Source organism: Pantherophis guttatus, chromosome 1, assembly GCF_059756535.1.
Source record: "Pantherophis guttatus breed Tessera chromosome 1, ASM5975653v1, whole genome shotgun sequence".
NCBI lineage: Eukaryota > Metazoa > Chordata > Lepidosauria > Squamata > Colubridae > Pantherophis > Pantherophis guttatus.
The window spans coordinates 228,493,933-228,509,128 of NC_142063.1; positions in this window are offsets into that span (position 1 = coordinate 228,493,933).

Consider the following 15,196-nt stretch of genomic DNA (forward strand, 5'->3'; position numbering starts at 1 on the left):
TATCACTTTCCATGATTTGGCAACTATTTAGCTTTTATTTGACCTGATGGTCAATACTGTACATGTCCATAGTAAAAAAAAAACAACAACAAAGATGTTAACTTATGTTAACTATAAGATGTAAATTTGCAGTTGGATTCAAATAGGATTTTCTCATGCATTTAGTCACTTCCCTCAAAAGAAGGAAAGAAATTTATCAAGGGAAAAAAATAAGAAAATTAATTTACTCCATCATTTAAAAGATCCTTCTCTGTCTCAAGAAGAAATTGAAGATTTCTCGTTCATTTGGTTTTAAAGGAGCATAAACAGTCAGGTTAATATCAGATCAGCTCCTCTTCACAGTAGCCATACTGTCCCCTCTAAAACACTGAAGCATTTGTGAAGAAATTGCCAAGACTGCTATCAAAATTTAATGTCTCAAACCCTTCCCTACCAGGATCAGCTGTTTACCAGATTTTTGACCAGTAGCATAAAGAATATACAGGACAGGATCCAACAGTGGAGAGGAAGAACAGATAGCAGATATCCCTCTTAAAATGCTAATTTCACTTCATCTGGGAGACACTTTGAAATGTATGTTCCAATTAAAATATATTTATCATACTATTCCCAGTCCAGGAAATTAATTTTTTTTATAAAAAAAGGAAAAAGAATGAACGCCTACTGAAGTATCATTTATAATGAAGAAGCTCAATAAGTGGTGATGCTTCCCAGTCATATTTCATTACTCTTTAGACCGGGACAAAATGGAAAGAAGCACCCAGAATCTAACACCATTTGTCAACCTTGAAAACCTGATAATGAAGAATAACACTGTCATACAGTCAGGAATACCTGACATGTCCTGGGGACAGAAATATGTTTCATTAATAACTGTGCTAATTTGAAGGCCACATATGAACTGTTAATTGAACTTCCTTGTAGGAGGACTGGTTAATTAGGTTACTGATCAGGCTTTACAGTCTGCAGGGCCTCATCTTGTTAAAATCTTTAATTTATCTTAACTATCCTTTATTCTAGCTAGTATTCAAAAGGGAAAAATAACAGGGACCACCATTTTATTCACTGTGGTTCTTCCACTCTTTCTGGAGGAAACATTTATCCAGGCTAAACATCTGCAATGCTACCTAAATGGAAAGGAGTTCAGAAATGTTAGCAGCAAAAGGATCAGACAACAGCATATTTCTGAGGTTAAAGAGTTTGATCCTATTAGTCAAATTTAACATCAACTGAACTGTTTATCCAGGATGCCTATTAAAAAATTTTAAATGGTGCGGGGTGAAAGTAAGAATTATGTGGTTTGTTGCACAGTTAGCCAGAGATATTCAGACTAGATTTGACATTTTATCCACTTATCAAATCCTTCCTAAGCAAAGGATTTGGGATAGGTAGATATTGATGTTTGATGGTGTTAGAGGTATTGTCACACGATGTAAGCTGTTTTGAGCTGCTTTTTTTTTTTTTTTCCAATTTACATATGTTCGTTCATGCATGCAGGCCTCTGCACCTTCACAGCCCTATTGGTTCGGGGTTCCCCAAAACAGTCCCAGTTTCTCATGTGGTCCCTTGGAAAAATTAATTGCCCACCCCTGTTTAAAGCTATCCAGAAAGGGATACATACATTCCCTGACCTCTGAAGAGCTAATTGTCTGGAGTTATGGAGTAAAGAACCACACAAGTAGTTTCAAAAATGTAAGTGGAAAAAGTCCAAAGCATGTAAGATTTTCTTGAATGTTGAGCATCTCCCGGTCTGTGCAATGAGGGACAGAAAGTCAACACAGAGATACTTTTACAGCATTTTTTACAGCAGCAAAATTTGCATTTTCTGTGGTTAGCTTTTTGCTAAATCCTTGCCAAAGTCTCTTGTTTGTGGTGGGCAAAAATGTACGGTAATAAACAGGCAAACAAACAAATTTAAAGTCAATCAGCTATCGCACATCCTAGCTTGGATTGAGGGAAAGATAGCTATCATGGTACCAGAAATAGATTCAGCCTCCTTCCTAACAGTTAAGTCTGCTGGGTCTCTCCATGTAGAGACAATATGAATGGGGGGCAGGGGCTGAAAAGAGCCTAAATAAATAAATTAGCACATCCCACTATACAGCACATTGATTATTAGTTTGTCTAACTAAATTAGATGGTAGTCTCCTAATGTTATTTGATTGTTTTGACAATGAAATTGACAGTTGCACAGAGGTAGACAGATAGATGATAGAGATAGATGATAGACAAAGACAGAGAGAGAGAGAGATGATAGATGGATGGATGGATGGATGGTGGGCTGCAACTGGTTTAACAACCAGTTCTGTGAGTGCATGTTTTGCACATGCGCACACCTAACGTGCTTGCGCACAGCGTTCAAAATACAGCAATTTGAAGCTCAGCTGCTTACCTTCTTAGGCAGCCCCAGTAAGTAGAACAGCTGAGGCGTGGAAATCAGTTGTGCTGCGTGAATCAGCTGAGTCAGAAAGAAGGAAATATAGGACAGGATAGGGCGGGGGTGGGTGGGCGTGGCCAGCTGATGGTCGGAACTCCAGTTTGCTAGAACCAGTCTGAACTGGTAGCAGCCCACCACTGAGATAGATAGATAGATAGATAGATAGATAGATAGATAGATAGATAGATAGATAGATAGATAGATGATAAATAGATGATAAATAGATAGATAGGTAGATAGATAGATAGATAGATAGATAGATAGATAGATAGATGATAAATAGATGATAGATAGATAGATAGATAGATAGATAGATAGATAGATAGATAGATAGATAGATGATAGATGGATGGATGGATGGATGGATGGATGGATGGATGGATTGATGGATAGATGATATACAGATGAGAGAGGGGGGGAGGGAGGGAGGGAGAGAGAGAGAGAGAGAGAGAGAGAGATAATGATGTTTTACAGAAAGCAAAGTAGGCTATTTTCAGCTACTTCAGAAAATTGTGTTCTTTCTGCTGCTTCTTTCTGCTCCCCTGCTACCCACCTACCTGCCCACATGTCCATGATTCATTTCTGTATGTTTCTCCATATTTTAAAAAATTCAAAAGACTATCCTCCCTGCCTTCCAGTTCACATTTTACACTAACTCAGCTAATAAAAGTAAACTCCTGAAAGTGTTTGCAATCTGATGACGATGAGTTTACAGAATAACAGGGTTGGAAAGGATCTTGGTGGTCTTCTAATGCAATCCCCTGCAGGAAATCCTACACCATTCTGGACAAATAGCTGTCCAATCTCTTCTTAAAAACCTCCAGTGATGAAGCACCCCACAACTTGGTGGAGGCAAGCTGTTCCATTGATTAATTGTTCCCACTGTCAGGAAATCTCTCCTTAGTTTTAGGTTGGATTTGTCTTTGATAAGCTTCCATCTGTTATATCTTGTCCTGCCCTCAGATGCTTTGGAGAATAGGTCCTCCCACTCCTCTCAGTGGCAGCCGCTCAAATATTGAAGACTGCTGTCATGTCAAATATAGAAAAGGCAAGTAATGTTAAATGTACTTTTGGAAAGGCCTATCAATTGAAAATAGTGGTGTGATAAGGCTCAACTTCTGGGGCCTTTTCTTTTATTTACTGACAATTTACATAATTTTTCCAAGCCATGATTGTGAAATTATCATTGTGGTTTTGTCACAATCACCCTGGCAACAATTACAAGTCCTGTCAGAGTATAATTCTGGAATAATTGTTCTAATATATACCCATATATATCACGCAAGTATGATAAGGACAGTGTTCATCATTGTGTGAATAGACCATCATTTACTTCCAAACGCAGACTGACAATCCATTTCAAAGCAATGGCAAGTCCTTCTAATATCACCTGATGGCTAGAAAAGATGTAATTAAAAAAAAAAAACAACCACAACTCTAGATAGGTACAATGTTCCTGCTCCCATGCATTCTGAAACACTGTACACCCCTAATATTAATTCCTTCTTCTTATCCTAAAGAGGAACAAAGGGTACATATACAGTAGAAAATAACGTTTCCATAGAATGGAAGGGGAAATCATGGAATGTATTACTAACTGTATATATCAGTATTTGTTTTCTGTTATATAGACAATGATAAGGGTTTTTCTCAGTGGAGAGAATTTAAACAGCATTTAAATAATGAAAAATTGGTGGATCAGGTCTTTAGAAAGGATCCACAATAACCTACTATATCATCGGTATAAAAGTAGTTCTTGGCTTACAACAGTTCATTTAGTGACCATTCAAAGTTACAACAGCACTAAAGAAAGTGCCATTGTGACCATTTTTCACACTTACAACCATTGCAACATCCCCATGGTCACGTGATTTACATTCGGATCCTTGACAGCTGACTCATATTTATGAAGGTTACAGAGTCCCGGGGTCATGTGATCCCCTTTTGCGACCTTTTGACAAGCAAAGTCAACAGGGAAACCAGATTCACTTAACAACCGTGTTACTAATTGAACAACTGCAGTGATTCTCTTAACCACTGTGGCAAGAAAGGTCATAAAATGCAACAAAATTCAGTTTGCAAATATCTCACTTACCAACAGAAATGTTGGGTTTAATTGTGGCCATAATTCAAGGACTACACGTATATCCTACTGTTCCTTGGGAATTTAAACAGGTGGCTCAGTTCAAACTAATAATTTATCAGTACAATCTCTGGTCACCTGTGCAAGTCACTAGTCCTCAGCTACAAAGGACAAGTCACGCTAAGGGCAAAGTGGATTAGAACTCATGGCTCGCCTGAAGTTCCTGGGATAGCTTTCAGCTGCTTCAGCCAACAGGGATCATTTTAATTTGGAAGCAGGCTACAAAGTTTTCAAATATACAGTATGAAACAAAACAAAACAAAAAAATACAATTCCAGAACATCTGGAAGAATCCCAGATTCCACAACCTGTCTAGTTAGAATATGATTTTTCTAATTCTCCCTACAGTGTCCCAAAGGTGCTTTTTTTCAGGAGGCAACTGGACTCTCTAGTTTTTTTCTCCTTGAAGACTTTTCGCTTCTCATCCAAGAAGCTTCTTCAGCTCTGACAGGATAGTGGGGATTTACATTCCTTGCAGACAGCTGGTCATTTGCATCCTTTTAGAAGGTAATTGAAGCACTTGGAGGTTTATCTGTGTCCTCAGGGTCACCTGAGTAGTGCTAATGGTTCCTGTACGCTGCCATTCCCCCCCCTCTGGAAATCCATTCCCACACCATTCCAAGGATGTTCATCCCAAATAGTATAGCTAAAAGTTGGGATGAACACTTTTGGGACCTTTGGGACAACCACGACCTGGATGACTGAGACTTTCTACAGTCATCCTACAGTGTTCACAGTATCCAAAATGACCAGACTGGTCTAAAGTGTTCTACCTTGAGCAGGGAGGTTAGACTGGAAGACCTTCAAGGTCCCTTCTGCCCCTATGATTCTATGTTCTAATATCGGACCGTAATTACTTACATGCCAGAAGACTCACTGAAGAGGTAGCAAATTCTACAGCTGAATGCCTCTTCTTCTGCATCACCTCCACTTAAAAAGCTTCTCCGTGGTTCAGCTAATATGCTTAAGCACGGCTGTCTTGAAATGGTTTTGCTTAGCTTGAAAGCGGAGATGAGACGAAAGGGAATATAACTCATCCGGCAATTACTCATAGCAGCTTAGGGAAGACAAGGTCTCCTACTCTACTCCTCTCGGTTTTGAAAGGGCAGTCATCCCTTGAAGTAGTAATCTAACATTTCGACGTGCATGCAATCCTGGTTTTTATTAATGCTCTTAAAAACACGCAGTGCTTCTTCTTACTATTCCTTAGGCAGATAGAGATAAAAAAACACATACTCCCCAATCCATACAGTGACAGCGGACAATGATTGAGTATCCAAAGGGTTAAAAAAATGAGGAATGTGACTGAGGGTTGGCAGGTTCATGAGTGCTGGAACTCGATTTGGGGGAGGTGGTGTTGAAAGTTTTCTTGATTTTTTTTTAACTGCAGGACAGGTAATCCTCAATAAGAGCCTTGGTGGTGCAGCGGACTAAAGTGCTGTTAAATAGCACTTAGCTGCCAGCTGCCTGCAATTACTGCAGGTACTTTCTTTTTTCTATTTCCCATCTCAAAATTCCATACAACTTTGTTTCAGCAATCTTGCAGCACACAGTAATCTGATCCAAATGAGGACTCCAAGCAGTGTGTCAAAACAACACTTTGTTATCAATACAAAAGAGAGAGGAAGAATTATTATTTGGCCATTCAAATGATGATTGAATAATTATGGCATGATTTAGTGGCCTCTATTGGGGATGAGAGCAGTGTATTTGTCTTGTTTTTCTCAAAACGTGGGTGGCTTTTATGTCATTCAAAACACTGAAATAACTTGTGGTCTTCTTGACCACTTATTTGCCAGCTGATTATTTTCCCCAATTTAAAGCATTATTATGTGCTGCTGCTAAATAACATGCTTACAAAAGGCAACACATTCATGGTAGGGAGATGAAAAGAACCAGTCAGGATTTTTTTCTACAAATTCAATCTGTGGATAGACTAGGTATTGTTCTAGCAGATTAGTCGGAGTTCAAATTGTGCAACAATTGTGTGTTATCTGCACAATTTGTGTATTAAACGTGATTCCCAGAAGTTTATAGGCTATGAAATCTATCGTTAGGCTGCTGTTGTTTTCTAAATTTAGACATGCAAACAAATGTAGAATAGGATCACGGTCAGAGAAGTGCATATAAATGTAGAAAAGAAGATGGATCTGGACCTGTGTAAGATGATGGTTTTGACTGTGTTATATCAAGGTGATTGGTGGAAGGGCCAGAGTACTCCACAAAGTATGTTTCCTGTGGCTTTTGTCTCTATTCTGGGAAGCACTGGGGAAATGGCCAAGTCCATCTTATTAAGTTCTGCCAAATCTGACAATTACTCAGTGGGCTGTTTGTGAAAATCTGTTCCACATCCTTCCGCTGACCACTAAATACTAAGAACAGGTAAACTGATCATAGGCATCATTATTTTGACAAATAAGAAACGAATTATGGTTTCTTCAACAGCAAAGCAGTGATCTTTTATAATATGCTACGGTATTGGTTAAGCATCGGTTATGCACCAGAAGTGGGTTTCAGCAGGTTCTGACCAGTTCTGGAGAACCAGTAGCAGAAATTTTGAGTAGTTCGGAAAACCGGTAGTAAAAATTCTGACTGGCCCCGCCCCCATCTATTCTCTGCCTCCTAAATCCTAGCTGATTGGGAGGAAATGGGGATTTTGCAGTAACATGCCCCTGGATTGAGGACAGAATGGAGATTTTACAGTATCCTTCCCCTGCCACGCCCACCAAGCCACACATACCAAGCCATGCCACGCCCATCAAGCCACACCCACAGAACCGGTAGTAAATTTTTCTGAAACCCACTACTGTTATGCACTTATGTCTTATGAGGAGAACAGGTGCTCCAGGGATAACACTTACCTGCATATATACTTGACCCCATAGGAACATGACAGCTTTTCGTGTATTTGAAGGAGAGTCAGACTAATTATGCCTCAGTTACTAGGCCTCTGTATAAAAGGGCAGAACAGAGCCCACATCTATAAAATTGTGGCTTGTGTGGGATCAGAACACATGCAAAGATTTTTAATGATGCATTGAAAGTTGCTACTTTTTTCAGGATCCCCCAAATTACTGAAATGCTGAGCATTAACCTTAGGTAGTTTGGTGCACTTACTGTATATTGCTTTCACTTTGGATGCCTAATCTTTCATCACGTTTTCAATTATATTGCATAGTTTACCTAATTCCCCCTCGCTCTGTGTATGTGTGTTATAATAGCAATAGCATTTAGACTTATATACCGCTTCACAGTGCTTTACAGCCCTCTCTAAGCAATTTACAGTGTCAGCATATTTCCCCCCAAAATAAGTAAATATAATCAAAGCCAACATACTTTGACATCTGTACGTTGAAAAGGACAATAATTGAGCGCAGTGACAGAGAATTATCTATCTCTGTGCTCCGTGTTGGTCTTTCTATTAACAGTTCCCCACAATTTTATATGCTGAAAGCATTTTCACTTCATTGTCAACCATGGGGTGGAAGTTATGGAAAAGCCCATCATTAACTGCCTTAATTACAAGTGCCACAGAATGTTGAAATGGCATTATACATTAATCAATCCTTGTTTAATTATCTAACTTCAGCGTACTTTCTTGGCACGGAATTCTTAAATGGAGAGTTTCATCCCACTCCTCCGGTGTTATTCTCTGTGACAAGAGCAGTGCTAATTTCCATAAGAAATAATTTTAGCTAAATACCCATCTTTCCTATATGTGTAAATATGATCTCTGCAAGTGTACATTCCACAGAGTTTTGAGAATGTACTGAAGTTGCCCAATGTATTCAGCTGTGATGGGCAGAAGGAATAAACCTGAGGAACAGCTGTTGCCTTAATAGATAAAATAAATCTTGAGTCTAGGGCAGAAATGTAATTTGAGAAAGCATCTCAGACTCTTCCTAGTACTCACAAAGATAAAGAAAGCATGTTCAGACTTGCAAGGGCTGTTATCAGCCCTTCAAGATAGACCAGACTAGGAAACCAAAGTTATGGATGCAAATGTTTTTAGAGTAGCAGAATCATGCAAATCTGAATATGTTTCCCCCACCTCCCTTTATTTATCTGACATACTTTCTCAAATTACATATCTGACCTGGCTTAAATTTCCTTTACTTCACCAATGTCTTGGTTCTTCCACCCACCCTCAAATTTATTCCTTCTGCCCAGGGGTGAAATCCAGCAGGTTCTGACAGGTTCTGGAGAACCGGTAGTGGAAATTTTGAGCAGTTCAGAGAACCATCACTTGCAGGACCATTTCCAGCTGCTCTCCCACCGTCCTGTGCGCTGTCACAGAGTGGGCCTCCTCAGGGTGCCTTCAGCCAAACAATGTCGGCTGATGGCCCCCAGGAGGAGAGCGTTCTTTGTGGGAGCCCCGACCTTCTAGAATGATTTGCCCACTGAGCTCAGGACAGCCCCTGACCTCCTTTCCTTCTGTCGTGAGTTAAAGACATGGCTCTTTCATCAACTTAACTGATCCGTTATGGGTGTACATTGTTATAATTTTAAATTGTTTTAATTGGGTTGTTGATTTTAATTTTATTGTGATTTGTATTGGATATTGTTTTTGTAAGCCGCCCTGAGTTCATCGGGAGAATGGTGGCATATAAATCGCAATAATAAATAAATAAATAAATAAATAAATAAATAAATAAATAAATAAATAAACAAACAAACAAACAAACAAACAAACCGGCAAATACCACCTTTTGCTGGCCCCAGAGCAGGGTGGGAATGGAGATTTTGCAGTATCCTTCCCCTGCCATGCCTACCAAGCCACACCCACCAAGCCACACCACACCACGCCCACCAAGCCACGCCCAAAGAACGGTAGTAAAAAAAATTGGATTTCACCACTGCTTCTGCCCATTACACCAGAATAGAAGAAACTGTTACAGTTATCAGTATATTGGTCAAATTTCATAGATGGGGGAGCGGGGGAAGCAATCCCAGCCCAGTTATTCAATACTGGTAGAATTAATAAAAAATGGGTACAAACTTTCAAGCTATCCAGAATCCAACGAACACAATGTTGTGAGCAAACAGAGACCAGGGAATATCGAAAGAAAAAGAAACTCACAAATTAAACTAGATGTTTAAAACTGTGGTGTCTGTGATAATCAAATGAAGACAAGACATTGCAATAATAAGAGCATCAGATGCATTAGGGGCAAAAGGATGTGCAGCTTTCTCAATCCTGAAAACACAAATGCATTGGATCCCATCCTGTCCCTCACCAACGGCAGTAAAATGTTGCTACATTAGGGTGTCTAAGTATAAACAGAGAAGCATCATCATTCTTACATAAAGTAGGAAGGTTGCTCAGATAGCATTTAATTCATATCACAAAATTCAGAGGCATAGCATGAAAAGTTGGTTCAACCTTATTCACATTCTACTCTAAAACCTAAAAGTCCCTTGAATCAAATTTGGTTTGTGAAGATTATCTGGACACATTCATGTTGTTTTCTTAGCTGGAATACGTAATTGTCATTGTCTCCTATTGCTTTTTTTTTTCTCCTTTCATTTTCCCAAGTAAGCCTATGACCCTCAGCTTTTCTGGAAGTCTCCCATCCAAGTTCTTGCCAGGTGCAACCTTGCTTAGCTTTTTTTTAATGTTCAGGGTCAATTAGATGCTGCAACAACTATGACCTGCTCATAATACTGAATCTTCTGTGAATTTATTGTGACTGGCTAATAGATCAAGATCCCACCTCCACCCTGTTTATGCATTATTCCTTTTTATCTAGTTTGCTGTTAATTTTAATATTTTATTTTTAATGCCCAATTTTTAATATTTATAACCTTCTAATTGTCTATATTGTTATTTATGATACTGTATGCCATCCAGAGTCTCTTGATTGTGAGATGGGTAGCATATAGATTTAATAAATAAATAAACTGCATTATGCGCATAAGATTCTGGATTACATTTAGGGTCCCAGTCATTCAAATAACAAATAACCATCAAAATACAACACTGAATATTAATTATGAGTAACATCAAGAAAGGTTACAGAATATGGACTCCATTGCAGCATGTGATGAAAGAATGACAGTATTGACGGAATTGGGACCTTTAATAAAAGCTGCTAATCATTGCCAGAAATAAAGGTCATTTGTAAGCCATCCTTTGTATTCTATTATTGTAGTACCCAAAATTCAAAATGCGAAATTGTACCAAACAGTTCTGCTACTCGCTCTGGGCCTCTCCAATAAAACTTTGCTCGTGCTAATTAAAATTGGCCCTCTTTGATTAATCAATAAAAACCACAGTTAATTAACTAACCAATTAAGCTTGCAGCCTTAATTATAAAGAGGTATATTATGGGTGGTTATGAGATCGCAGTGCTGTATGAGTCAGACTTCCAGATATGAAACAGAAGGCTACAAAGGGCCTGGGGCAAAGATTTTATCATTACTAAAGGCACTTGTTCAAACATCTAAGGCATTTTCATATATGCAATTATAATATAACTGGGAACTCTTTGGTCGAAGTTTTATGTGACTTGGGAAGCACCTAGTAAGTCCCTTGATTCTGTTTTTAGGGCTTAACATCAGGAATGAAAGCTGCTGTTTTCAACATAGCAACAGTAAACAAGGAGCTAGTAATTCTTTCCTTTTTGTGATTCCATTGAAATCACATTTGCTGAAACTGCTGTTTATCTCCAACCACTGAGACTTCTTTTCTCAGTAAAGACTACTATCCTACTAGCTTCCGAAAGTATTTTCACAGAGGAACTAAATTGAACACCCTGAGTGAATGCAGTTTTACTGCTACCCTTAGCATGGTCACAACCATTTCTAAGCTTTTTTTTTTTTTTTTAAGGGCACTGGGAATACAGCAATAAGAAAGTAAGGATGCCAACTTGCTCATTGAGATATAAACGCAACCCTGGCACTCCCAGATGATGGGCTTCATATTGGTCCATCCTTGCTCTCTGGGCATGGTGGGTTTCCTGATTGCATAAGAACTCGAGTGATTATTTTTCCTAGTTCTTTTTTATGACCATATGTCTACACCCAACTATATAATTGCTACCTTCATAACTTTCCTCCCCCTTCTCTTCTGCCCTCCCAAATCTTTTGTTTCATTGAACTGTTGCCTCCCACGTAGCTTCATTTCTTCAACATACAAGGTGGAAAGAAGAAAGTGGAGATGAATGTGTTACTTCTGGGAAAACATTTCATTTTTTTTTAAAGTCATGCACACACACACACACACACACACACACACACACACACAAAATCCAAAGTGACAGAATGTGATTTGGTTATTACCTACCATCTTACTCCGGTAGTACATATATTTGAAGGTGAAACTGAAATCTTTATGCTTGATATTCAGAAGGGAGAGAAGTAATTTATTTTATAATAGATCCTTTGATCAACCTTCATAATGCTAATGAAAATAGTCTATTTCCAATTAAGCAGTCTAATTCAGCATGAGCCTCAAATTTCACCTCCCGAGGAGATATAGTATAAGGAATTCCTTGTGGCCCAAAGTAATGTTGCAGTAACCAGAGTCTAGTGATTGATGATACATGGCTTTTTCTATCTTTTCATGTCCTTGCAGTAAATTATTTTTAAAGCTCTTGTGCTTTAAACCTGCATCACTCCATCTGAACTCCATTCAGATGGAAGACAAAATAAATAGATACGGTGCATACATTCCATCCTGCTCTCTGAAAATCTTTGCCATTTCTCAACTTTCCATCTCTGCTTGGAAGTTGGTTACTTAGCTTGTTTTTAACCAAAAGGGCTTTTTCTTTTACAAAGTTGTTACCAACCTTTAGCCTGCCAAGCACCTATATTTTTGGCTTGCAATCCTACCTTTTTACTCAATATTGATATTGAGGAAAGAGGCTGAGGTAGTATTAGGTGACCTCCCCCAGGGATCCTATTTCTCAAGAAAATAAATAATTTAGAATTATTTTTCTGATTCCAGTTGGACAAGTGGAAAGTATCATGAAATAAAACTGAATTTGGCACACCATTTTATTAGCTTATCGGCTCTACTGTCGGGTACTGTTGGGTTTTAACCACAAAAAGGCTTCACTCCACTCAAGTCTTATTACTATGGTTTCTAGGAGTCAAAAACAACCTGATGGCACATAATCAATCAATCAATCAATCAATCCAATCAAGTAAAATCCACCATTTCATTTTCCTAGTGGTCCCACTTGCACACCCGAGGGAAAAAAGATACTGACTATTGCAACTATTCTATCGTACAGCATATCTGGCTATTGGTGAAGACTTTAACAGATGAAAGACTTGATGGCAACCACCTTTGAAGAGCCTCAGGGCTACAAAGCCTTCGTTCATCTATGTAGTAGGAGGCAATCTTTGCTTCTGCTGGTCTAAAAAAGAGACTGTAGTTTGAGCCAAAAGCACACTAAGAGAAGTGGGGGATGCAGGATAACAAATAGTTTTGAACACCGGGAGGCTAAAGACATCTCGACAGGCCAAGATAGGTTTGCTACAGAGAAGAGCATTATTGTTATTTATTACCTCTCTTCTCCAGTGACCACTCTTACTACCAGACCAAGCTAGCTGCTCCCCTGGAAGTTCCCACCAGAAGGATATGAACAATGTAGAGCAGTGTAAGTACAAGGAAGGAGTTCCCAAATGCCAGAGTTGCATGTAGAAACAAACATTGGGCTTCTGCTAGCATACAAAGGTTGTTTCCTACATGCAAGATGCTGATGCAAAGGCTCACTGCAGCCAGTTTTTGCTGACTAAGGGCTGAAACTTTTAAATCAGGGAGAATAATGCATGTTTGCTGTGAGGGATGGCACCCCGATGCTTCATACCACCAGCATTAATCTTGCATTGGTATGACATAAGCAGAGGAAAAAATATCCTAGAAACCAAGTATTTAAAAATCTCCCAGTTCTTTTCTTCAAGCCAGGTGCACCTTTCCTCCTTATAATCTCTATTTTTTTATTTTCAAATTTCACTAATCTAAGATTTATCTGAGTTTAAGTTGTGAATTAAAGCCAACGTAGATAAAGCCAAGATCCAACCCATGGATAGAGTTGATAGGAAATTGCTATGGCAAACATTAATGAGGAGTAAGTGAATGTCTTATTAAAGTATGCAAAAGCTTATACGGTGATTGCAGAAGTATAGTTAGAACAAACCAAGGATCATCGGAACCCTTTGCAGGCCTGTCAAACTGGAGGAGGAGGAGGAGGAGGAGGAGGAGGAGGAGGAGGAGGAGGAGGAGGAGGAGGAGGAGGAGGAGGAGGAATTGAATTGAATTGAATTGAATTGAATTGAATTGAATTGAATTGAATTGAATTGAATTTATTAAACTTCTATACCACCCTTCTCCCAAAGGACTCAGGATGGTGTACAGCCATATTAAAACACATATAAACTCACAAAATTTAAAAACAATTTAAAACGAATATATAAAATTTGGCCCACAAGGTTAAAAGCTAACAAACACCCAATTTAAAATTCATATTAAGCCAGCCCAGCCTGTTGGAACAAAAGAGTCTTAAGGGCGCGGCAGAAGGACGCAGGTCAGGGATCATACGAACCTCCAGGGGCAGGTCATTCCAGAGGGCAAGTGCCCCCACAGAGAAGGTTCTCCCCCGGGTGTCACCAGTCAACATTGTTTGGCCGACGGCACCCTGAGGAGTCCCTCTCTGTGGGAGCGTATTGGCCAGTGGGAGGCTATCGGTGGCAGAAGGCGATTTCATATATACCCAGGTTCTAAGCCATGGAGCACTTTAAAGGTGGTGACCAACACCTTGAATTTCACCTGGAAGACCACCGGGAGCCAGTGCAGCTCGTGCAGGAGAGGTGTTACATGGGTGTGACATGTCGTCCCCATAAGGAGGAGGAGGAGGAGGAGGAGGAGGAGGAGGAGGAGGAGGAGGAGGAGGAAGAAGAAGAAGAAGAAGAAGAAGAAGAAGAAGAAGAAGAAGAAGAAGAAGAAGAAGAGGTGTTTTCCACATTCTTTTTAAATCTGCTCTTTTAAACCTCTTAGAGTAGATGGTCTCCAGCACTTCTTTCTGACCTACTGGCAGACCCAGCTTTGATTGGCTGCAGTGTCTGATATACCTTGGTGTACCCATCCAAGAGCTAGTAGCTGCACTTTGCAGCCATGGTGTTCTAGGATGCTAGGCTTCTAGGTTCTCCACATTTAAAAAATAATAATCTTGCAGTTAATACCCATTTACTCCGTGAATTTTGCTCATGGTATTTTCCCATGCCCTTTCAATTGAATTGGGAATTCTGAATTGCCCCATTCAACCTTTACATCATTTAGTGGACATCCTTAGGTTTTAACCCAGCTGGGTGACGCTACCTTTGCTTTCCCTGTTTATTTCCCCTGACTATTTTATAGCAAGGTTCGTTGCTTTCAGAACTGCATGGAGGCAACGCTGCATATCCTGATTAGTGGGTCCTTGAATCAATGAAGTCCAAAAAGACTGAGAGAGAATGACGAGCGTCAATCTCCATTGCAATACTAAGAATGACCTTTGAAAATGTTATCATCCCTTCTTCTCCCAGATTATTTAAATAACTTCAATTTGTTCGGTGTGGAATAAGAATGCATTCAATCATGCATCCTAGACCTTTGTGGGGCTTTTACAAAG